At 45.8% G+C, this 25,388-nt stretch overlaps 1 protein-coding gene across 3 annotated transcripts in view; it reads left to right on the top strand.

Moving 5' to 3' along the window:
• The window catches only part of FAM168A (family with sequence similarity 168 member A), a gene marked incomplete at both ends in the record, with an annotated part of 104,746 nt that overhangs the window by 46,753 nt on the left and 32,605 nt on the right, over window positions 1–25,388 (top strand). The window lies entirely within an intron of this gene.

Genomic DNA, 25,388 nt, shown 5'->3' with positions numbered 1-25,388 from the left:
TAGCAATTCTTGGGAATTTGGTGGGACTTAGGATTGTTCGTCAACACCTCCTTGTTCCAGGTAGCACCCAAGTGCAGAGCAAAACCTTATTCCTTGCCCCCAGAGTCTGAGAGAAGCAGATAAAAGTGGGTGATGGAGCACGGTGGCAACCTGGAGTCAGTTTTTGGAGGTATACTGTCAAAGGAATATTTTGAAGAGATGTTGGATATCTAGGAGGAATTCTAGCCTTTCTTAGTGGGACAGCCCGAGCGGGAGAGAAGACAGAGAGGTGTTTATTTTGAAATGCTCTGAGCAGCACAAGCAAGGCTGTCATGCTGGGAGAACCGAGGAGGGGTTGGTGCCTTACTACTGAATGTGGATGGTTACGGGAGGATTAGGTGATGGATAACCTTAAAATAATCACAAATTCCTTACTCTTGGTAGAAGAAAGGGAGACAGTCAAGTTGAGCAAAGGAGAAATGGCAGGGACAAAGCCATGCACTAGGTGATCTTTCTAGCGGTGTTCTGAATAGACAGTGGTGGAATTAGCAATGTTCTTGTCAAGGCTGGAGGAAAAACTAATGTGATAGTTGGGATTTGAGATGATAAGTGGATGGTTGCCTAGATGGATGGGGAAGGCCGTGTTTTAAGGATGTTATGCACCAAGAAACTTGAAGACTTCAACCCAGTTTGATGCAGGAGCACAGAGAGGTTGCAGCTGAAGGCAGCGATGAAGTTGTAAGTGCAAGTGACAGGGAAGATGCTGGGGACAGTCGATGCAGAAATGCGAAGAGCTTGTGGAGAAAGCTTACATGCTTCTACTCTTGGAGAGCTTCAGCTGATGGGTAGGCATCCTGGACATCCATGAAGAGATGTCAAGTTGAAATGTTATTTGGGCAGGAGGAGTCAGGTCTACATTAGACATTGCTTGAGTTTTCTGTATTGGAGTTAAGAGCTTTAGATTCCCTTTCAGGAACGGTTGAAGTTGGAGAACCCAGCACAGTCTTCAGTTTTTGACAGGTTAGGAGCCTGGCTGTCCACGGTACAGCAAAGTCAGTTAGATGGACGTCTCAAGACGGAGAGAGAAATAGCCTTTGTTGTTAGATCTTTTCCGCTTTTGGCAGAATTATTTTGAAGCTTGCGTGGTCTCTGCCTGGTGTCCACTGGGTGCCCTTCATCTTCAAAAAAAAAAAAAAAAGAAAAAGAAGCAGCTTCTGCCTTGCATACAGATATATAAAAAGATCCATCAGCAAACTGAACAGCAGCTTGAAGTGTTTCATCAAGGAATATGAAATCTCATCACAGCTGGATTACCCACAAGCTTCAAAGTTCTTTAAGGTCAAAAAGTAGTTAAATTGTATAGAACAGCATGAAACAAGGGCACTGAGGCTTCCTCTGGAGGCACAGAGGAGCTGCTTGTTTTGAGTGCTGTCTTCAACGGTTGGCCTACTACGGTTTTGTTCTTACAATCCCTTCCTGCTAGCATTTTCTAGGTTTGTAGGGATTTTTGCCAGTCTTCTCACACCGCCAAAATTAATGGAAGGGAACTTTCTGTTGAGTAGAAGCAAAGGTGCCATTCAATTCTAAAAGGCGTTCTTTAGTATTTGCAAAGCGGTTTGATGTACCTTTATGGTGGTAAAAGCTATTACCGCCGTTGCCTCTCACGCTGCGGGATGATGCCGTGTCTCGTTGTAATGGACGGCTGTAGTTTTTGTTGACTTCTCTATGTGTGTGTCTGGAAATGGTGGCCATGGTAGACAGGAGCGCTTTCTGGCCAGGTTCATCCAGGGACGCGCATCTCCTGCTGCAGCAGACTGCTACGGGGTGACTTCCGTCACGCTGTCAAGGACCTGGTGTGACCATGAGCCAAAGTGTTGGGACAACATTCCCTGCTACCAACGACAGCGAATCTTCTCCATTGCCAGTTCTTGGGAAAAAAATCAGTAGTTTAAATCAGATCGGTGCCTGCCACAGATTTTGCAGTCCCTATAAAAAATACTTGTAAGGTCAAAGAGTGAAGGCAAAGATGGATGACAGGCAGCTGAGGCTCACTCAAGGAGGTGTTGTTGATGCCAGATACAGGGGAGATTTTTCCTCCTTTTTCGGTCTCCTGCTAACACGTACACCTGCTTTGCCTGCAAAGATGGAGAAACCTGCCTATTCCTGGGAGACACTATTGCCTGTCTTCACTTGTAATGCCCTGCAGTTTTAAAGCCCAAAGTTTATCTTTTAATATTAAAAAAAAAAAAAAAAAGTCTGTATCTGCCTGGAAGGAATGCAAATTATTTAAATATGTGGTGTGCAAAGTGTGCTCCTGTGCTAAGGCACAGTCGGAGCTGTTGAGCTGAAGAGCAGGGTGTTGGGAAAACAGCAGAGAAGAGATGGTGGGGTGTCCAGGCTTGTTAGGGACCTTTCTTGATAGTCTTCTGTGTTGGTTCCTATCCCTCAACATCATCACTCTACTCATTTTCTCCAAAAATTGTCCTTTAAAAGCGGTTTGAGACGTGTGCTGAGAGCTTGGACTGGTGTGGAAAATGAGATTCAAGTTAGGGTATAGGGAAATGACACAGAGCCTTAAAAGCCAGAGTGAGCGGTGGAAGGAGGAACACCAGGAGCTACGGAAGAGGAGAGCGTCTGCTCTGCTGGAGGGGGATGGAGAAACCAGCAGCGACACTTTGAATGGATGTTTTGAGATATGCTTTACATTAATTTTATCCAGAAGCATTTGACATGAATTTAGAATTGAAATCTGCGTTTGCTCATTACTGAGCGCCTGATGAATGCCAATTCAGTTCATTACTTTTGGAGTGGTTTTTTATCTTGTCCCATTATCTGGGGTTGCTCAGATCCTGTTCATTCATAGCTGCCTTTTCTGGATATAATTGGCTTTAGGCGAGTAAGATACTAAATGAAGTGTTGATAACGGGAAGTATTGTTCATCTTTCCAAAGATAGTTTAAGATTTTTTTTCCTTTCTCGCTCGTAGTGTGCTGAGGGCTGTTCAGCAGTAATCGTTCCGAGCTCTATGCATTTGGATGTATTTCATCACTGTCAGTATGTACGTACTGACCGTACCCTCGCCGCTGGAGCACACGCTCTGTAGGAATTTGCCTGCGGAGCTGAAGTTTTTCTGTCTCGATTCCTGGAGGCTGATACGACAGCTCAGCAAGTGCTCGGTCAAAGAATGACAGAATGACCTTAATACCTTTGAAAAGTTAACTACCGTGTTTAACTCAATAACACGGAAAGGAAGTTGGTTTCCCTTCCTAAAAACGTCTCCTCTCCTCCTGAAGGAATGGATGAGGTCTCCATTTATCAAAGCAGCTGAGATCAACAGGAAAATGTTACTGAGTTCCTGTGGCGCTTTTAATAGAATAAGGAGGCGATGCCCTTAAGCTGTTCCTTACCCAAACAAAATGTTTGGTGAGCCTTGTTAATCTATCCTGGCAGGACCAGAACCACCTAGCAGCAGGAAATGTCACCACAGCCAACTGCGAAAAACAATCGTAAGTATATCATCTGTATTCCCGTGGGAGAATTCAGGACGTGAAGCTGTACTGGAAATTAAGAAAACTAACGGAGAATCAAGTGAAGATTACGCTTAGTGTCCTTAGGATGACGAAAATTTTCTCGTGAAAAAAGAAAACATGCATTTCCCCTCTCAGAAGGGCACGGTTAATAAGAACCTGCCATGACAAGGATATGTCAATGGAGTTACAAAACGTTTTTAAAAAAATCCAAACTTACCGTCCTGCAAAATCTTACACAGAAGGGAATATGGTAAGAAACAGTCAGAGGGAAATGGCAAGAAATAAGTTACACCTTTGTAAAGGGCTCTCTTTGACTTTTGTGCTGCTTATCACTGTCAGCAGATTTCAGAGCATTGCCCATTGTCTTTTCTGCAGCAGAAATTCCAGTTTGAACCCGATACCTCTCAAGGTACCGGAGTAAAACATATATAACCATTGTACAACTGGATACCCTCTGAACACGACAATGTCAGCATCTATTTTTTTTCTCCGGCACACACAGCTGAACCTCTGACTTTGCAAGACCTCAGTGTTTACCTACATCTAAATCAATTTTTAACACCACCAAGCCTTGTGGTCCAACGTTGTGTCTTTATACCAAATAGCCTACTCCCACGTCTTGTCATTTGAAAACACAGGAGGTTGGCCCAGCCGGTCCTTGAGGGCTCTCTGTCTTTACACAGAGCTATTTGATTCCTGTATCTGTTTGAAAGTGGCTGAGGGCTTTCAAGATAAAACACAGTTGTCTCCTTTTCACTCCTCTGTGGTAGTCATAGTAAATGCCTTTGTTTCCAGGCATCGCTAAAGCTCTACAATTCCTTTCGAAAATTCCATTAATCTCATGCACCCAATGATAATATAAAAAAAAATAGTACAATATATGGTTCCTCTTCCACAGGCTTCCTATTATTCAGCGTACACCTATGGCGCCGTCAGAGCAGGGCTTCATAAGTACTTCAGAGAGGAATCGAGTAAAATTTCCCAGGCTTAAGCTTGCCAAGATGTACCTTTTTTACTCCTTCTAAATCATCCCCTGTCTCCTACTCATGCACTCACTCTTGGCAGGAAGGTGGGACTGCTGACATGGCTTTTAGTCTTTATCCCTGATCTCCAGGCACAGAATCACAGAATGACAGAAGGGTTTGGGTTGGAAGGAACCTCTGAAAATCATCTCGTTCAACCCCCTGCCATGGGTAGGGACATCTTCCTCTAGATGAGGTTGCTCAAAGCCCTGTCTAACCTCACCTTGAACACTTCCAGTGATGGGGCAGCCACAACTTCTCTCGGCAAGACCAGGAGTGCTCACTTGTCATCTCTCTCCTTTCTTTCTCACCCCAGCATGTGGATGCTGGAGACGGGGAGAATCCACATAACTCAGTATTTAGGTGAATTCACCCAGATGTACTGATGGTGGCTGCCAAGGAGGGGTTACGAGACCTCAAACTTGAGCCAAATGTTTAATCCCATGTTGCCACAAATGGGCTCAGATCGTACGGGTTAAAAGAAAGAGAGGCTCTTCAGCAGAAAAGATTCAGAAATCAGCTAAGGTTCTCCATCCAAAATAGCCTGGTATTTTATGTCCAAATTCTTCCCATTGCACAAATAGGAGGACCTGGATATTCCTCAAACTTTCATCCATTAGAAATTCAGCTGAGTGGTCATGGGGAAAATTTGAAATTCAGCATGAATAGATTTGAATTAAGAACAAATTTAACCATTAGACTTTGGAAGCTGTCCTTGTACCATATGGTCTCATTACCTTTTTTTTCCCCCCAGATAAACTGAAGTTCACCATTCTGTGGGGGTTTAACTCTCTTTGTCTTCAGCTTGAACCCTTTCTTAACTATATTAATCTCATCTTTCCATCAGAATGGATTTTTAGATATTGTTAAGGGTATTTTGCACAGGTTGGAAGACCTAGTGAGCTGCCAGCTCTTTCTTGTTACTCTTTAGATTTGTAATTCCCCAAAGATAAAGAAGTATTAGGAACAGTCCCCAGTTTTCTCTCAAAAGTAATTTCTGATTTCCATATTAATCAAAAATAGCTTTACCTTCGTACTGCCCTAATCCTAGTAACAACACGGAAAGAAGATTACATTCTGTAGATGTCAGAAAAGCAATTAAAATTTGCACACAAGAATTGAGAGGGGGAAGGAATATCACCTCTTTATTTTGTGAGCTGAAGAGGGAAATAAATACCCTGACCTCAAATTGTTTGTTTCTTATTGGTGCTTTTCCTTTTGAAGTGTGTGATAGAACAGCCTTTAATATTCAAAGATTAAAATACTGGCATTTCAGTAGAATGAGAGGGTTATACGTGATGAGAAGAGACATGTTGAGGGTGAGCGTTGGCTGCCCAGAGCCTTGAATTTGCAGTTAGAGAGGTAAGTGACTATTAATAGCTCTGTCTGCGGGGATGGATATTCGTTGATCTTAATGAGGAGCTAAGAAAATGAACTTTGCAGTGGTCGACTGAATGCGTGCAGGTAGGGTGAGACTGCAGTTGTCAACCTAGAGAAAAAGGGATTGCTGTAGTGAAGACGGCAGGTGAGGCACATGCCTACGTAGCTGGATGGGAAAGGCTGTGTTTTAGAGGTGTTGACCAGCAAGAATTTGGAAGTTTTGGGTATAGTTTGGAGAAGCGAGATCTGTCCTAGCTGAGGGGGACAGGAGGATCGTGGTGGTCTGCAGAGTAACTTGAGAAAATGTGGTGGGAACGGCTCTTGTGGAGGTGAGGTGGAGCGACGTTTGACTTCGTGACCTGATCATCTATCAGGTGTCAGCCATTTGGGTACCTTCAGGCTATTCTGTGGAAAAATCGTAGGTTGGGAAGGCAGGTGTAATTTGCACAGAGGGGGTTTTTGCACTTTTAGATTAGGTTGTACGACGTAAAGGTGTAGAAGTTGAGGAGAAGAGAAAGCAACGACGGAGTCTGTGGAAGCCCTGTGGAAGCTGTAAAGGAGTATGTAACTGTACGTTGCTGCGGTATGGACTCCGTGTATGAGAGATGTCTCTTCTCGGGATAGTGCCATTACCCTTGATCTTCGAGAAGAGAGGAATTTCCTGTAGGTATTCTCATAAACGTCTTCTATTCTCCAGTTGACAAACTGGCCTCGGGTCATTTCTTCTCCTTCACATTTGCAAGTCAGCCAGTTGATGAGCTTTAGATATCTTTACCGAGCTGCCTTGTCTTGAAACCACATTGCAGGGGGACCTCAAATTTCACCATTCTAGTGTATCCATTTTGAAGGTGTGATTTTTCTGGGTTTTTTTGTGTTGTTTCCCCCTTCAAATATGTTTGCTGTTGCTCAGGAGCATGCTCGTCTTTCCTTTCCCCAGAATAATTTTGGATCCTCTTCATCCCAGGGTGTGTTGGATGTGCAGGTCCTTCCACTCAAAGCCGAAGGTGTCATAACAGCCATAAGACCTTGTCTCCAGAACAGGTGTCGGTGCAAGCTTTGGCTGTTTAAAACGGAGTTGGACAATGTAGGAAGTAGTCTAGCACTGCCAAAAAAAAATAAATACATACAAATAAAATTGCCAGATAAAGAGCTCTTTGCACCTCTTAGTTTCCCGTACTCCATTTCAAGGCCACAGCCGACTCTTAAGGGAAAACATCAGCAGCAAGTTCAGGAAATCCAGAAGTTAATGGGTTCTGCTCCTCCATCGAGGAGCTGCTTGAAACGCATTCAGCTGCGGCTTTATTCAGCCCTGGTGGCAACTTTCCTGTGCCCAGGACCACACTTCACACAGCTGGTTCTTGAGCACCATTTCTATCATCCTGAGAAGCAAATCCAGGGTGATTTTGTTTTTTTAAAGCCTGTCTCTGTTTTTTAAGAGGAAAAAAAAGTTAATCTTTATTTTCAATTCTCTTTATTCTCAGATGGAAGATTTTTTATTACAATTAATACCACTGTTGTAACCCCTTTGCCCATCTATGATGGATCCATGTGGATATACCAAGAAAATGTCAAGCTCTTGTAGAGCTAAAAAGAAATGTCAATGGGGTGGGAGTGGAAGGGCTGGTAGGAATTTGTTCAGCCCTTTCCCTCTGCCTTTCTCCTGTGGAAGAACAGTGGAAAAGCTAAAGGAATCATTAGATCTTGTGAGGGATTTGAGGAAAGGAAGAAATTCTTCCTTGGTCATAATTTCTGTCACCTGAGGGGTAGTGGGACCTACTGGGGATCTCTCCTGCTGTGTAGCTGATACTCGTGTGAGAATCAAATAGTTGGCAATAAGGATGTCTCTCTCAGTTCCTTCTCGGGACACCTAAGCAGGGAACTGCTCCACTCTCCAGGTCCGAGGTAGGAAGCTCAGGGGCGGCGGATACCTTCCATCATCTCCGTGAAAGCACCGTACCATAAGCACCACGTTTGCTTGAGCTCACTTAAATGCAAGGCAACCTGAAGGTGAACAGAACCAATTCACAAAACACAATGTGAATTCTGGGTTAAAATATTGGCCAATTCTGTCTTCTGTGGATGCAAAATTTTCTCAGTGTAGCTGTAGTCTTGGGACTGGCGCTTCAGGAACTCAGGGAGTTGTTCTGTCTGCCTTTGCTTGACACAGGATCTCTCTCCTTGCCTTTATATTTTAAATTTGCCTCCGAATTCGTTCATTCAGTAAGGATGTAGGTTTTGGGCTTTCACCAAATGTGGTCAGAGGGCTGGAACGCCTCTCCTGTGGAAGAAGGCTGGGAGAGTTGGGGTTGTTCAGCCTGGAGAAGAGAAGGCCCCGGGGACACCTTATTGTAGCCTTTCAATATATAAAAGGAGCTTCTAAGAAAGATGGAAAGAGATTTTTTACCAAAGCCTCTAGTGACAGGAGAAGGAGAAGCTTTAAACTGAAAGAGGGTGGGTTTAGACTGGACATAAGGAAGAAATGTTTTACAATGAGGGTGGTGAGGCACTGGCACAGGTTGCCCAGAGAAGTTGTGGATGCCCCATCATTGGAAGTGTTCAAAGTGAGGTTGGATGGGGCTCTGAGCAACCTGATCTAGTGGAAGATGCCCCTGCTCATGGCAGGGGGGTTGGACTAGATGATCTTCAAAGGTCCCTTCCAACCCAAGCCATTCTGTGATTCTATGAACTACGGCTCTGACAACTGTCTTCTTCTCTGTGTCCATTATGAGTGGGCTTTGGCATCTCACATGCGTTAGTGATGCATGTGCTGGACTGGCATTACTTACCATTTACCTCATCTCCAGCATGCACACACATGAATGCCACAATGTCCCTCTTCATGTTTAATTTCTGAGAAAATAAACCAAAAAGAACGCTGAGCATTCAAGTAGAGTATTCTGCACCAGAAACAGGAGCATGGACTGTGGAAGGGGCCGTGGAGCCCTTCTCTTCCTTTTCACAAAAGCAAGGTGTTGAAGAGCCCACTGCCAGCGAAATCAGGCAAAACGTTGACCCCCGAAATAAGAGTCCACAAAGAAGCCAGAGCGCTGGCGACCTAGATGCCTCGCTGACATGCTGATATTTCGACTTCCAGATCCTGAGCAGTAAACAAAGAGGATGGAGGATCCTCTCCAGGGAAACAGTCACAAAAGAAAGGTGTAATCCCCAAACTGGGATGAGGCACAAGCCAGAATTCATCTTTCTTTTTTGTTGGAGGTCAGAGGGAGATGAGAAGACGGGACTGAATGCATCTCTTGTGTCTCCTTGCAGAGAGATGTCTTACTGTGGTCTGTCTTGAGATGGATGCTCTGGTTGAGATTTATCTCCTAGTAATGTGGTGAGCATTTGTCCATAATTTTTTCTATCGCATCTCCTTGCGTTTTATAGCATTTTGCTCACTTTTCCATGAGGAAAACTGGATTATGAATTTCCTAGTTATTCTAGGTGTGATCCTGCTCACTGTGGTGTTTGCTTCCATTGGTTTGAGCTTGCACATAGAAATATAAGTGACTTTGGAGTTCATGAGCAGCTGCTTTGCAAAAACCCAGTGAAGGCTCACTTGAGCTTGCAATGAAACGTGGAGCTTCGAGGTGAAATTTCACAACTAAAATACATTTCCTGAAATACTTCCAACGTAAATTTAGAAAATTCCATACTTCTAACAGAGCTCCCATTAGTTTGTTTTACTAGAAATGAAACGCTAAAAGTGGGTCTTTCTGTTCTTGTCGTATTTCTGAATTTCTTTGCTATTGGTCCTTTCATTTTTGAAAAGTATCCTCAGATTCCCCAGCATCTTTTGCAGTCATAAAACTCCCGGATGGGTGATTTGGTTGGCGATTTCATTGTTTTTTAAACTCAATATTTAAAGTACAGAGAAATAACAAGCTTTTGGTTTGGGGAATTTTCATTCCACCATTATTTTTACACCTGAAATATCGTTTTTTTCAGATGGACCCACAGATGTTTTCATGCAGGCCCCAGTAATGTCTCATTTCTCTGAGGCATCAAGAGGCTCCAGTAGAGGGAAGGTGTTGCGTGTCACCAGATTTATTCTCAGTGTGTATTTTGAAGCAGTGCTGGATCTGAGGTCAACACAAACTCCAAGTACACCTGCGGGGAGTGCCTGGATGGCCACAGCTCCCAGTGGATGCCGGTGGCAGGAATGTGGATATTCAGTAACGACCTGACTTTTGAAGGGTTCAGCACTTGGCTTTTGATACGAGGCAGTCGTACTGGTCTAAACTCCAGCAGGCTGCTGGCTGGGCAGAAAGCCCAGGTATTGATACCAGTGGTAGGGCTCCTCTTAACTTCAGCTATATTTTTGATCTCAGAGCTTTGCTCAGTGTTTTAAGATCTCACTTTGTTTTATTCTGGGGCAAAAGCTTAGATTTGACTCTTTGGTGATGTGGGGAGGCAGGGGATGAGTATTCCATGTTAGAGTTTCACCTAGAAAATGAAGCTATTATTCAGTTGTGGTTTTCCCTACAATTGCTTGCTGCAAGGAGATACTGCAAGACAGTGACTCAGTATAAATTAATTGTAATGCATTGATTTTATACTTGTAAATCTACAGAAGTTCATTAGTATTGAACAGGACCAGGAACACTGGCTGACCAGCTGCCTGGTGGTTATTTGACCAAACTTTAGTCTGCTTGTGCCAGCCAGGACACCCGAGATGTCACCGTGCACCGAGAACAGCCTCTGCGTGTGACCCACTTGATGTTCGCCAAGTGACCTGGAACTGGCACTTGCTTGTGTTTAAAAGAAGGAGCAAAATCTCTTGAGAGTATTTTGTAAGGATGCTCCATCTCGAATCAGTCTGATAAAATCAGATTCCTATAGGAAATCTGGTTGCTAATTTCTTTAGGGCACGATGTGCATGGAAACGCTTCCTCGGGGACCTTCTCTGCCATCACACAAAAGCACATGGGCGGGCCTACAAGTGATGGGTCTTGGGTTTTGTTTCAGCTGATGCTGCGAAAACAGTTCATCACTTCTGGTGAGTTTTAACTTAATGAAGAAATGTCCCTTTGGGTTTGAAGGAACAGTCTCTTCAAACTTGGACTTTTTTGTTGACTTAATTCATTTGGTAACTAGGAGGCTGATTTCAGCTATGCTGATTAAAGGAATGCTAATTCAAAATATCGTTCCTGTAGTCAGTCCCTGGAAAAATCTGCAGAAAAGATAGCAACTGCTTTGTATAATGATGCTTAAAAAAATATTGCAGGGGAAATAATTTAGCATGAAGGTATTTTTAATATGCCATTTCCAACCATGTGAAAAAAAAAATTGCATCCCTTATAAAAGGAATTTCTAGCTTGATGCGTATTTATTTTCTATAGGTATATATTAAGAGAGTATCTCACAGCTTTTAAAGCTAAAGTGAAAGTGAAATGATTAACAAGTCCTCACAATGTCCTATACGGAGCACACATCCCCCCAAGAGACCTCCTTTGGCCCCAGTCCTCCAACCTGCTGGCCCCTTTCAGTCTCTGATGCTGATCGCTCCAAAAATATGTCAAGCAAGGAACATGTCCAAATCAGAGAAAGGTCATCCCACACAACTGGACCCTCCTGCAGCTCATGCTCATCCTGTTCGGGCAGTCTTGCTCTTTGAGGACTCCTGAAGCCTTCAGTTCTTCAGTGACTGATCACCATTAACCCGTTTATCTGCTCCCTTGAACCTGCTCAGGAGATATTTAGAACCTCCTTCCCCGGTGTCACAGAATCATAGAACGGTTTGGGTTGGAAGGGACCTTAAAGATCATCTACTTCCAACTCCCCTGCTATGGGCAGGGACACCTTCCGCTACATCAGGTTGCTCAAAGCCCCATCCAGCCTGGCCTTGAACACTTCCAGGGATGGGGCAATCATCATCACAGATGTGTCCAACCGGTGTCCATCATCTTTTGATGACCGCTGTACCTTGTTCCATCCCACCCCTCTGGTACCCTCGCTGCCAAATACTCCAGCGACCTGACACCACATCTCAGCCCTGCTCTTCCGTTCCATCCTTGTCCCCGCAAGCCCTTTTATCCTTCAAGCTGGGCCCCTCTATCCACAATTTCACATCACAGGGACCCTCACTGAAGGCAGGAGCCAGCCTAGCACCTTTTTGTGATATGGGGATCCATAAAGAGGTTAGAGAGATGAAGAAGGGTCACCTTAATATTTTATATTGCTGAAATTTTAGAATAATTTAAATGTATTCTTTGAGTATAGGTTTAAAAATAACTGCATCCAATAAAATACATGTCATTTATACTTGCCTTGCTTGAAAGTAGACCAGGGCTTTGCAGATGATAGGAGGTCTCCGGCGTGCTGAGATGGAGTGGGAGGCAGAAAGCCAGGCAGAGGAGGATTTCAAGAGATCTAAAGCGAAAGTAGCACCATTGCCTGCTGAACCTTTGGTGAGGGACTGTGTCCTCTGCCGGTCATGTTGATACTGAAAAAACAGGCCAGGATAAATACATACTTGTTGCACCTAAGCTTTTTTTTTTAAATTTAGAGACAGACTCAGCTGATCCTTCATTTCTCAACTGTTCCCATTAACATACAATGCAGAAGACAAAACAGAAACCTGCCAGGAGTTTTGGCTACTTCGTCACGTTGCCTTTCACATCCCTTGTTGAAGGATATACAGAATTTTACAAGTTTACGTCAAAAGCAATGCATTTATTAAATGCATCAACATTACACAAAAGCATGCAGCTCTGGGTGTGTCTGCAGGGAGAAGTCAACAGACTCTCAGAACAGGGTTGACCTTGTCCTTGCACAGCACCCTCAAGCACGGCTTCATCGTAGTGTCCTGGGTGCTCCAGAGCCGGAGGATGGTTTTGCGGTGCACCCCAGTTTGCAGAGTCAGCAGTGATGGACCACAGCCCGTCATCCAAACCCATGGTTTGGGATGGTCCTCACCAAGAGAGAGGTGTGGGTAGGGACGTGTGTGAAAGCAATCGTGCTTCAGACATTTTTTTGGAAAGAGACCTTTCCCACAAGAAGTAGTGTTGGAAAAATTCGTAATTATGAAGATATATTGCTATTTTTTCAGTTTCAAGTGCCTCAAATTCTCTCTTATGAAGTATATTTTGTGCAATGAATTAATTAGTTTTCTACTGTTGGCTTTTTTGGTAACAATTTGTAATACTATCTGAGAGATTCCTCTGGGTGGCTCTTTCCTTTCCCTGTCTATGCTCCTAATTTAAAACCCTCAGGTTCTGCTGGTAAAACTGAAGTGTGCTGCTATTTTGAATCCCAAACCATAACTAGTCGTCTTCCTTTTTTTAAGCTAATTTACCTACTCAGCAGCTCATGGAGGAGGCTGGTGTGAGCCATCTGATTTTTATTTTGCTCGACATAATGCCTTTAGCTCCTCCAACTTCTGAGGTTTTCCTTTTTTCCCTTCCCTTTCCCATCCAAGTCCGTTGCTACAATTTTCTATTCCTGGAGGGAACTGGTGACCCTTTTTTGTGTTTCCCAGACACACTGGTGGACGTGTTATTTTTAAGCCAGCCTCACTACCTGCGGCACGATGACTCATTATGGATTTGCGAAGTCCCCTATGTTTTTGCTGAGGAGTTGGCTTCTGGATTTAAGTCTTGAGAGGATAGTTAGGAGCGCAACGTAAAATCCCCAAACCCTTTAAGAACAGGAAAACAAAGTCACAAAATCTTCCCTAAACACAGCATGACTGTCTGCCCTTCTACAATTAGGGGGCACAGAGTGACCCAAGGAGCCTTGTCTTCATGTCCAGGAGCCACCCCATGGGGCAGAGGGATTGACGGGGGACTGACGTGGCAAGCCTCAAGTTTGTAGAGGAAAAGTGATGCCTCGGGCAGGATAATTTAATGGGGGAACACACAGCGACGTCCCTTATTACAGTTTTATACATTTTCTGATAAGATAAGTCTGCAGGTTTAAATATTCCACGTGTTCTCGTATTTCTCCTTTGGTAGAGCTCTGTTTGTTCTGCAGTGGGTGGTTGTAGGAGACCAAGAGGAAAACCAGCTGTGTTGGGTCATTGGGATGGATGTGTTGGGAAGTGCTGTTGGGATGCTTTTCTGATTTCCTCCCGTCTGCAGGGAGGTGTCCACAGTGCCTTGTGTTCCTGAGCCATCACAGAATGATTTGGGTTGGAAGGGACCTTCAAAGATCATCTAGTCCAACCCCCCTGCCATGGGCAGAGACATCTTCCACTAGATCAGGTTGTGCAAAGCCCCGTCCAACCTCACCTTGAACACTTCCAATGATGGGGCATCCACAACTTCTCTGGGCAATCTGTTCCATCACTAAGGGGGGGACCTCCATCCCAAAACACTGCATTTCAGCTTTAAATCATGAAGAAACCCTGTCCATAAAATGCCATTTGGAAGTGGGAATGGGATACTTTTATTAGCTTTGGTGTGCTGGATTTATGAAACATGAAAATCCCGTCTTTCTTCAGTGAGCTTTCAGTCAAGACACATGTTATATAGGGGGAAATAAGTTATACCTAATTAAATCTGGACACTGGGGACTGCTTTAGATCCTTTGGGATTTGGGCTTGAACGTCAGAGGACTGCAAAAATGTGAACAGCATGTGACAGTGTAGCCACAACACTTACTTGCTGCCTTTTTGGTTCGAGTTGTTGGGCTTGCGTGCATCGTGAATACGCATCTACCCCCTCTACCTACCCGTGTATTATGTATTTTAGGAGAGTTTGCTGTGTATCTAACGTTACAAATATTTCAAGATGCCTTACTAAAACTTCCTGTTCTTCCGCGCGGACGGGCAGCACTGATTTCGTGCCGTAGCTCTCGGTGGTCTGCAGCCCACCTGCGGTCCCGCGGCTGCCTGCGTGAATTGGGAAGTCGGCACCTTCCTCCTCTGCGTCTCCAGCTGTTGAATCGCATACGAAGCACTTTGCATTTTATCTTTCCCTGTGCCTTTAGTCTTCAGTGTCAATCACCCCGAGAGTCTCAGAGGTCTCCTCCTTATCCTCGTAAAATATTGCACCCAGGTAATAACCACGCGAGTCTTGGGATTTTTTTTAAACAAGCCTGACTGCTTCCCCGTGTCGAAAACAAGCAAAAGAGGAGCCGCCACAAATTTATCACGTCTACTTGAGCAACCAGGAGAATGCACCTCAACCATAAAATGTAATCTACTTAATTAGCTGTAATTGCTTTGCTGAGTTGGACTATGATAGAAATCATTGTTTTATGGCAAGCAAATGAAAATTGTACTGTGATAAAACATCCCTGGGCTGTCACCCCTCAGCTGTGGTTTTTAATATGTTTGTAGTTTCTTCTGGGCAGAAGTCTGTTTGTAAGGAATAAAATATTTACAAGATGGGGGGGAGGGATTTTTATTTGCTTTTTAATTTTTTTGTCTTGTAAATCTTTCTGAAGAGAAGCTCTACCAGAACAGACGATGCTCTAATTAAAACATTTCCCAAAATTAGTTTCTGGGTTTTTTTAGGAGAGGGATTATAAGGCAAGAACATGGTTTATAGACGCTTCTTTAGGAAGTAATGGGATTGAAAAATTCAGTTTGTGAACCCGAAGGAGTAAATGCTGTGTAACTCCGTAGCTCAGTGCTGTTACTTTTTCTCCCTGGCTTTCGGTGAGTTGGGCAGGAGCTGCATCTGCTGGTGGGTTTCTCAAGGGGCTGGTGTGGTGGTGATGGGACCTCGTCCCAGCTCTTGGCTGGAAGATGGCTGATAAAGACCTCGGGATAAGGGTTCTTTGTGGGATCGCTGTATTTCTCCTCTCTTTCCGAGAGAACCTTTGCACTTTTGAGCTGGTGAAATTAGATTTTTTTTCGCTAGAGCCTTTTTTTAAACACCACTGTGGAGTTTTGCCAGTTCAAATACTATGTATTCTCAGCTTCCCCCAAGCACAATTTGAATCTAATCTCCTGGCCCAAATACATGTGAGAGACCCATTAAGCCTTTTAACACCCAAAAACTGGTTTTGTTAATATTCTGTGTGTGCTCCATCTGCTGCTGTGTTTGTCTAACACTAATGTGTTTGAGAGCAATTCACTTGGCTGGTCTAAGTCCAAAATGTCCAAAATACCATATGGACATTGTAAAGTTAATTAGCGTTTTAAAATTCCATATCTAAGTTAAAGATGTTGTGATCCCTAAACCCTCAATCTTCCTGAGTTTAACTCAAGCTTGGCCTATTCTCGCAGCCCCAAATATTTTATCATTTTGAATTTTTATCTTGGCTAACCGTCACAAATGAAAAGTGCTGGGTCCGTCCTTTAAAACTGGCCCTTTTGGGCAATAATTTGATTCTGTAACGTTGTTGTGATCATCCTGGAATTGCCTATTACTAGAATTAGCTGAAATAGGAAATTTGGTGTCTGCAGAGGTCTTGTTTAAGGATGTGAATCAAGACTGACTAGCTCTGGTGAAATCAGGAGGATGCTGCCCCAGTGTCGGAGGAGAATATGGAGTGTAAAAAGCCTAGATAGGAAGCGGGACGATGCTTGTGCTATAGGAGAGACTTAATTACTGGGCAGTTTTTGTTGCGTTAGTCCCATGGCATGCCAAACCGGCAGCGCCGGGCACCTTGGCTTTGGCAGCACACCTGGAGCACCATTTTTAAGGTAGGTCCAACACTGGCAAATTAAATTCAAGCATCTTGAATAAAAACAATGCACGGCCAGGTAAGGAGCTATCTACCGTCACTTCTCTTCCAAGCCAACGCCTTGCTGTTTGTCCTGTAAAATTACAGGTGGAAAAAGCATTTCTGACACCCATTATTCAACATTTAACTCCTCCAATAGACACGGCGCTGGTCCCACGAGGTCTGTAGCAGCAAAACCCTCCTATGCAGAAAACGGCGACTTGTCCCAGAAAACATTCAAACTGCATCTCTACAACACTTTGAGGGATGACAAATGAAGTGGGAGGATAGTCTTGTGCCAAACAGACAAAACAGGGTCATCTTCTGCTCAGTTTGCAGTTTCTGGGTGACTCACGGCGCGCTAGCTTGTTCCTCGGCGTGTCGGCATCTCTGGCTGTGAAACTGGGATGTCCCTTCCTTCTTCCTCCAGCTCTTTCAACCCTTTCTTCACGTTGCAAAGTTGATCACATTGCAGGGTTGTGGGGACAGACTGATTTCTGACTGCAGGTATCTAGGGCACAGGAAGCCCTTTCCAGAGGCTGCTGTCATTGAAACAAGGAATGTTTTGGACCCAGTTGTCCTAAACACCAACCGGGCAGAAGAAAGGAATTATGATAGATACAAAATGGGAGCAAATCCCCAATTCTGAAGCCTAAAAAGGCATCAGAGACGCACACTGAAGCTTGTTCCCCTTCCGTAGCTGGAAGCACGGAGGTCTTGCGTGCGCTGCACTGTCTGTCGTGGAGCAGAAATTACATCTGGAGTAGAACGCCAAGGCTTGAAATGATTTTTTTTTTCCTCCTGGGTTGGGAGCAGAGCTGAAAAAAATGAATTAAAAATTATCCAGATGAACAAGTACGTTTTGGACATCACAAAGGGATGTTTTCTGAGCAGTTATTATAAATACCCTGCCATAACCTATACCCTGAGGGCACGGAGAGCGTGGGCTTGCTCTCCTGCCGGCCCTGCATTTACATTACAAACTCCTCCAGACAGAGCCTACCCGAAATCCTCCCTTCAAGACCCGTCTAGAGTTGCCATAGAAACTCTGCCGGAGCAGAAGGGGACCGGGAGCTCCCGCTTCCGAAAGCGTGAGATGTCTCCTTGCCCTCCGCAAGATTGCAGGGAGGCGGCGAACCCATGATTGACAAGCGTTTGCTCTTCTGGGGCGTCATGTACGACACTGGAGCGACCTGCGGGTGTTCGTGGGTTGGACGCCCGTGCCGCCGGAAGAGAAGGGATGTCTCTGGGGCCAGAAGGATGCTCTGTCTCCCCTTTGGTTAGAGAAGGATCTCAAGGAGGATCTGATGCTTAAAATTCACCACGGTGGAACCTTTTCTGTGTCAGAGTTGCACCAGGGAACCTTCACTTGAAGGTGGAAAAACAATACCAGAAACATGATGTCCTCCTCTTCCTTCTCTTCATGGACATCTCCCCAAATTTCAGTTTACTGCAGCTTTTTTTCCTTCCAACCTCTGCACTTCAGTGTAGATCTCAGTTCAGACAAAGAAATGCGTATTCAGTATTGAGAATATAAGTGATTATTCCATTAAAGACACAGGAACTGAGCAAGGTTCCAGCTCCCTTTCCCTGAACCACATCACATCTGCAAGCCAGTGAGAGCAGAAGGCGACTTCTGCCGTGAAGTAAGCAGATTTGTCTCTGACTACACAGAGAAAAACAGAGTTTTCCAGAGAAAAAAAAAAGGCAATCCCTTCACTCTCCTGGCCGTAACCTCCCTTTAGTTTGTCATTCTGGATCAGTTCAGCTGCCATCTCAGAAGCCCTGCTGTGGCATCTCCTCACCTGCCGTGCACCCGTGCTGACCTTCCAAATGTTATAATAGCCCCAGAAAACGCTTTCTACAATATTCAAGAAAAGACAGAGGAAGAAGCCTCTGGACAGGATGAAAAATGAGCTATGTATAGTCACTGTGAGCAGGAGGAGGAACAGTTACTCTATTTTCCTTCTTTAAATTTAAGATAATTGGCTGAGTTAAGGACCCAATGAAGTTGTTATGCTTCATCCTCATTACTCTGTAGAAAAGAAAACCATATTTCATTGTCTTTCGAAGTAAAGATGTTGAAAATAACAAAGATTAAGAAGGAAAGAAGTAGCTTAATCTCTGGACGAAGCCTCACAAACCCACTGCCATTCTCCAGGGATGTCAACAAGGCCCTGCAGGAAGAAGGTGGCATTTCCAACGGGTTCAACAAGGTCAGTTCAACAAGGATCTGCAGAGAAACTAAGCATCACAGGAGGACAGGGAAGGTCCTTTCCAGGATAAGTAATTTATTAAAAGAGAAAAAGAGAGGGCAGAAGTAACAGGCTTTTCTGGTGAAGGGGTCCTGGCATTTGGCAGAGGTCAGTGGTGGGAGCTGGGTTTGTTCAGCGCTTTCAGAAGTGACCTGGGAAAGGGAAGGAGTGCTGAGGAGTGCTAATTTTAAATTATTCAGGCCAGTAAAAGATGAGGGCTGAATGTAAAGGTTTACAGTAGCCTCTCGTGAGACTTGAGTAAAGGTGAAATACAGTGTAGGTGAATGTGAAGTGATGCATGTGAGGAAAAGGAGGCTTAATCTCACATCTAAAATGCTGGATCTGAGATGACCATTCCCACTCAGGAGGAGGGTCCTGGACCATGACAGTGCCATGAAAACATCAGCTCAGTGCTCAACACCTGTCCAAAAAGGCGATTATTATGGTAGGAATTAATCAGGAAAGGAGCTGAAGACCAGAGCGTGCCAGTACAGCTCTGGGCATCTCCCTGGTTCACCCCCACCTCTGGAACACTCTGGGTGGTTTTGGCCGCCATCTCAGAAGGTCTCTAGGAGAGCTGAGAAATGTTCAGAGAAGGACAATGAGGGCAAATAAAGGTCTGGAAAGGCTTCCACACGGAGGGCAACTGAGTAACCTGGAAAGCTGCAGCCTCAGACAGACATAACAAGGGGAATCTGAGAGCGGTCAACAGAGCCATGACATGATCATTAAAAATCAGTCACTCCCCATTTCTATAGTGCAAAAACTAGGAGCCATCAAATGAAGGAAAGCGAAATGCTTGCAACAAACCAAAGATGAAGCTTCTCCAACAAGTATTTGGGCTGTGGAGATCCAAGGTTGTAAGCTTACATAGTTTAAGGGAAGACTTGACAAGACCATGTAAGAGAAATCCACTAAGAGAGAAATAATAATAAATAAGGTAAAAATAATATCTAGCACAGGAACTCCCCAGACTGTAATGGCTGAAGGCTGGGAGTGTGTTGGGGGGGAAATCATAAACATTTATTTTTCCTACTCTCTTCCCCAGACATCCTAGGCATAGTTTTCACCACGGTCAGAGGCAGGATACTGGACTAGACAGAACTTCAGTTTGATCCAGTACAGCTGCTCATATGTGTTGTCCCAATCTCTACAGCCCACGTCTCACCTCAGCTGATTAAGAATTTGTTGTGCCTCATCATGGTAAGAGACTTGGGATGGGCCATGCTTTGCCCTGTTTTGGCTTTTCGTGGTAGCTTAGATGAGAGGTTAAGAAGTGCTGGGTATCATGTACGTCTCTGGTCCGGGAGTTTGGGATCTCAGGTCTTCGTCCAAGTTCTGGTGTTGACCCTCTGTGCAGAAATTGTCTTCATTTCTGTGAGTCTTAATCACAGAATCACAGAATCATTAAGGTTGGAAAAGACCTTTAAGATCATCAACTTAAGATCCAACTGTCAACCCAACACCATGATGCCCACTAAACCATGTCCCAAAGTGCCACATCTACACAGTTTTTGAACAACTCCAGTGATGATGACTCCACCACCTCCCTGGGCAGCCTGTTCTAATGCTTGACCACTCTCTCCGTAAAGAAATTTTTCCTAATATCCAATCTAAACCCCCTTGGTGCAACTTGAGGCCATTTCCGCTTGTCCTATTGCTGGTTACTTGGGAGAAGAGACCAACCCCCACCTCACCACAACCCCTTTTCAGGTAGTTGTAGAGAGCGATGAGGGCTCCCCTCAGCCTCCTCTTCTCCAGACTGAACAACCCCAGTTCCCTCAGCCGCTCCTCATCAGACTTGTGCTCCAGACCCCTCCCTAGCTCCGTTGCCCTTCTCTGGACACCCTCCAGCACCTCAACGTCCTTCTTGTAGTGAGGGGCCCAACACTGAACGCAGGATACAAGCTGCGGCCTCACCAGTGCCCAGTACAGGGGCACGATCCCTGCCCTGCTCCTGCTGGCCACACTAGTGCTGATACAGGCCAGGATGCTGCTGGCCTTCTTGGCCACCTGGGCACACTGCTGGCTCATGTTCAGCCGGCTGTCAGCCAGCACCCCCAGGTCCTTTTCTGCCGGGCAGCTCTCCAGCCGCTCCTGCCCAAGCCTGGAGTGTTGCCTGGGGTTGTTGTGACCCAAGTGCGGGACCCGGCACTGAGCCTTGTTAAAGCAAGTTGAACCTTGTTAAGGCAAGAACTGCTAGTGTCCAAGTAATATCTCCTGGTGTTTGTGCTCAGCTCAGCTTATTGCTAAATAATAACCTTCTCGATTCAGCTTGCCCTCCAGCTGTGGGCCTTCCCTTGGTACATTGGCCCCTTGCTCTTCCCCAGGACCATCCTGTGCAAGGGTGCGCTTGATTAGGTGATGGTTCGGTGCAGGCCCCGCTGTTCTGATGGCGTGGTCTGTCCTCTTGCTACCCAGAGCCTATCATGGCTAAAGCACTGCAGGGGATATCAACATTTACTTCTGAAACTCACTTTTCCTGCGCTACGTGGTCTTCTGCACTAGAAACTAAATGGTGACAGGTTCTCCGGAGAGCGAGCTGCAGATGGACGTCGGTGCCTGAAAACATTTCCTTTTTTTGCAGCTATGTCAGGTTCTCTAATAAAAGATCTGTCCTTTCCCAGCAACCCTGGCCTCGTTAGTCGGCTCTGGACAGGCCTATTAGTGGTTACCCGGCACTGATGGGGACGCCTGCCTTTAGCTGCAGACCGATGGCAAGCTGATTTTCACCACGACTGGGAATCCTTCGAGGAAGAATAAAAATCATTGTTCTTCAGGGCTTATCTTAGGGAGAATAGGAGGAGTACCACTTGGTCTGCTTCAAGGTTAGCAGGCTTTTGCTATCATTACGTATTTTAATCCTTCCAGCTAAATATTTCCCTGGGGAACATTACCCGATAAGGTGGAGCCGCAGTTCAATGTTGTAAGAAAAACTGTAGTGGCTTCTTTATCTAGGGCTTACGCTTTCTTTGGAGCAACAAACAAGTTTATTTTATCATTAGTGGCTGTTCATATCTTGCTTTGGATTAGTCAAATACAGAATGAAGTAAATAATTGCAGGGAGCATTAATACTGCGTGACTTAAACAGTTTTCTAGAACTTCTTTCCCATAGAGACATGTCTCAACACAGGAACGGATATGACACATGTCTCTTGCCCAGAACTTATATTGATTGACAGTCTGTCAAGTTCTGTCACTATGGTTTATTTATAGTATGTGCCTTAAATAATAAGACTATCTCACTAATATTTTTTGTCAGTTGCTCCTAGTTTTCAAGATGAGTTTTGCTCATAGAAATGCATCCTGAACCCAGACAGCTGCAGTAAGGCCTGGGAGGTTTCTTTTGGATGTAGCTGGGTAGTGAAACTGAGGTGGAGCTGAAATAAGAATGGCAATGGGAATCATCTCTTTTGGCAAACAGCTTGCAACTGTATTGGACCTTAAAAAATGGTCTGAAAGCAAGTTTTCCCTGAGCAAGAGAAAATGAAGGCAACGTATACCCGAAACAGTGCTTCTGTCATTTGCTTAATATCTTTTTGGTCTTGTAAAGCCTCTTAATTCCCTGGCATGATGAAGGCAACAGCTTCAAGCTGATATATTGCACCATACAACCACAGGGTCCCATAGAAGAGCGCAGAGCTCCACTGCTCTTCCTGCGTAGTTCCCAAGAAGCTGGGGTTCTCCAGCGCTGCAGGGCAGGAAGGCCCCAGCAGCCATCCCCTGTCTTTGACCTCCAGCTAGGAAAATCTCCTCCAGGCAGGCAGGACCCTGTTATGTCAACGTTGTGAGCTGTGAAATGAAGACAAAATAACTGTACCACATGCCCATGCCGTCACACTGAATATTTTCTCTCCATCACCTTTCATGCCAAGGGCGCCTGGGCCACTCCCATGATTTTCAATAGTACCTTCTCATAAGTCTGTACAGCATAAAGGAAATAGTCATTAAAAATATTTTTCCATATTCATGTAGTCTTTGACAGGTTTTTTGGGGGGTTTGGTATATACAATATACATATTGCAGAGGCATAGTTGTGTTATCTGGACGTTGCATTACCTGGACAAGCTCAAGAAGTGGGCTCGTTTGAACATCATGAGGTTCAACAAGGCCAAGGGCAGGGTCCTGCACCCAGGTCGGGGCAACCCCCGGTGTCAGCACAGGCTGGGGGGTGAAGGGGTGGAGAGCAGCCCCATGGAGAAGGACTTGGGGGTCCTGGTGGGTGAAAAGCTGGACAGGAGCTGGCAATGTGCGCTCGCAGCCCAGAAGCCAACCATGTCCTGGGCTGCCCCCAAAGCCGCGTGGCCAGCGGGGCGAGGGAGGGGATTCTGCCCCTCTGCCCCGCTCTGGGGAGACCCCCCTGCAGTGCTGCGTCCAGCTCTGGAGCCCTCGGCACAGGAGAGACAGGGACCTGCTGGAGCGGGGCCAGAGGAGGCCCCAGCAACGCTCCGAGGGCTGGAACAGCTCTGCTGGGAGGACAGGCTGGGAGAGCTGGGGGGGCTCAGCCTGGAGCAGAGAAGCTCCGGGGAGACCTTCCTGCAGCTGCCAGGGCTGAGAGGGGCTGAGGAGAAAGATGGGGACAGGCTTTTTAGCAGGGCCTGTAGCGACAGGACAAGGAGTAATGGTTTTAAACTGAACGGGGGGAGATTTCGAATGGACGCAAGGAAGAAATTCTTTATTGTGAGGGAAGTGAGACACTGGCCCAGGTTGCCCAGAGAAGTTGTGGGTGCCCCATTATTGGAAGTGTTCAAGGTCAGGTTGGACGGGCTTTGGGCAACCTGCTCTAGTTGAAGATGTCCCTGCCCATGGCAGGGGATTGGACTAGGTGAGCTTTAAAGGTCCCTTCCCACCCAAACCCTTCTGTGATACTGTGATCTGTGATGCCTGTAGAGCTCCTTTCTGTGTAATCTCCAAGTGTTCTGCTTATCATGTAAGATGTGGATGACCCATAAGAAAAACTCCTTTTTCAAAGAGTGTGTTCTTTTACACAAGTGGAATTCACCACCCTTTGGGTCGAGCTGTGATCCTGGGGAAGGAGAGGAAGGAGAGGGAAGGAATTACGCACGTTTTCACATGAGGAGACCTGCACTCTTTGTTCCTCATCTTCTACTCTGCAGGTCCAGAGCAGCCTCCTCTCCTGCAGAGCCTGTCTACCCCTGTGTAACGCCTTCACAGCCCTGTAAATGTGGAGCTGGAGTAAAGCCCGAGGGACTCACGAGGCAGTGAGGCTCCGTTATTCCCTTGCTTCACGCATACATCGGACATGAGCCAGCAACGTGTGCTTGCCGCCCAGAAAGCCAGTCGTATCCTGGTTGAGGATACAATATCCCGGTTGAGGGAGGTGATTCTGCCCTTTACTCCCCTCTCATGAGACCCCACTTAGAGTACTGTGGGGTTCTGTCATGGTTTAGCCCCAGCCAGCAACTAAGCCCACGCAGCCGCTCGCTCACTCCCCCACAGTGGGATGGGGGAGAGAAGCAGAAGGGTAAAAGTGAGAAAACTCCTGGGTTGAGGTAAAGACAGTTTAACAGGTAAAGCAAAAGCCGCGCACGCAAGCATCACTCTGAACGTCCCCCCTTTCCTTCTTCTTCCCCCAACTCTATAGGCTGAGCATGATGTGGTATGGTATGGAATATCCCTTTGGTCAGTTGGGGTCAGCTGTCCCGGCTGTGTCCCCTCCCAGCTTCTTCTGTACCCCAAGCTTCCTCACTGGTGGAGTGAGGTGAGAAGGCGAAAAAGCCTTGACCCTGTGTAAGCACTGCTCAGCAATAATGAAAACATCCCTGTGTTATCAACACTGTCTTCAGCACAAATCCCAAACACAGCCCCATACCAGCTACTGTGTAGAAAATTAACTCTATCCCAGCCAAAACCAGCACAGGTTCCCAGTACAAGAAAGACATGGACCTGTTGGGGTGGATCCACAGGAGGGCCGTGAAAATGATCAGAGGGCTGGAACACCTCTCCTACGGAGAAAGGCTGAGAGAGTTGGGGTTGTTCAGCCTGGAGAAGTGAAGGCTCCGGGGAGACCTTACTGCAGCCTTTCAATATGTAAATGGGGCTTGTAAGAAAGATGGAGAGTTTTTACCAAGGCCTGTAGTGACAGGACAAGGAGCAATGGTTTTCGACTGAAAGAGGGTAGGGTTAGATTGCACATAGAGAGGAAATTTTTTATGATGAGGCTGGTGAGACACTGGAGCAGGTTGCCCAGAGAGGTTGTGGATGCCCCATCGTTGGAAGTGTTCAAGGTCAGGTTGGACAGGGCTTTGAGCAACTTGATCTAGTGGAAGATGTATTGGCCCATGGCAGAGGGGTTGGACTAGGTATCTTTGATGGTGCCTTCCAACCCAAACTATTACGTCATTGCTCTGAATGCCTCGGGAGGAGAGACGGCACGAAGCACTTTGTATTGATGGGAAGGATGTACCCTTCTCCAGCCAGAGCCCCGCTGCCTTCAGCATAAGCTTGCCGATCCCTCGCCACCGCCGCTCCTCTGTGGGCTGTGGGGACTCGGCCGTCTGTCTGCGGCTCATCACAAGGTCTCTCATCAGCACGGATGCACAAGGGCAACCCTTGAACGGCAGATGCAATAAATTACCCCATTT

This window comes from Phaethon aethereus, assembly GCF_964289735.1.
Source record: "Phaethon aethereus genome assembly, chromosome: 1".
NCBI classification, from domain to species: Eukaryota; Metazoa; Chordata; class Aves; order Phaethontiformes; family Phaethontidae; genus Phaethon; species Phaethon aethereus.
Note: the sequence above shows the minus strand (reverse complement) of the source record. Positions and strands in the feature narration are given on the sequence as shown.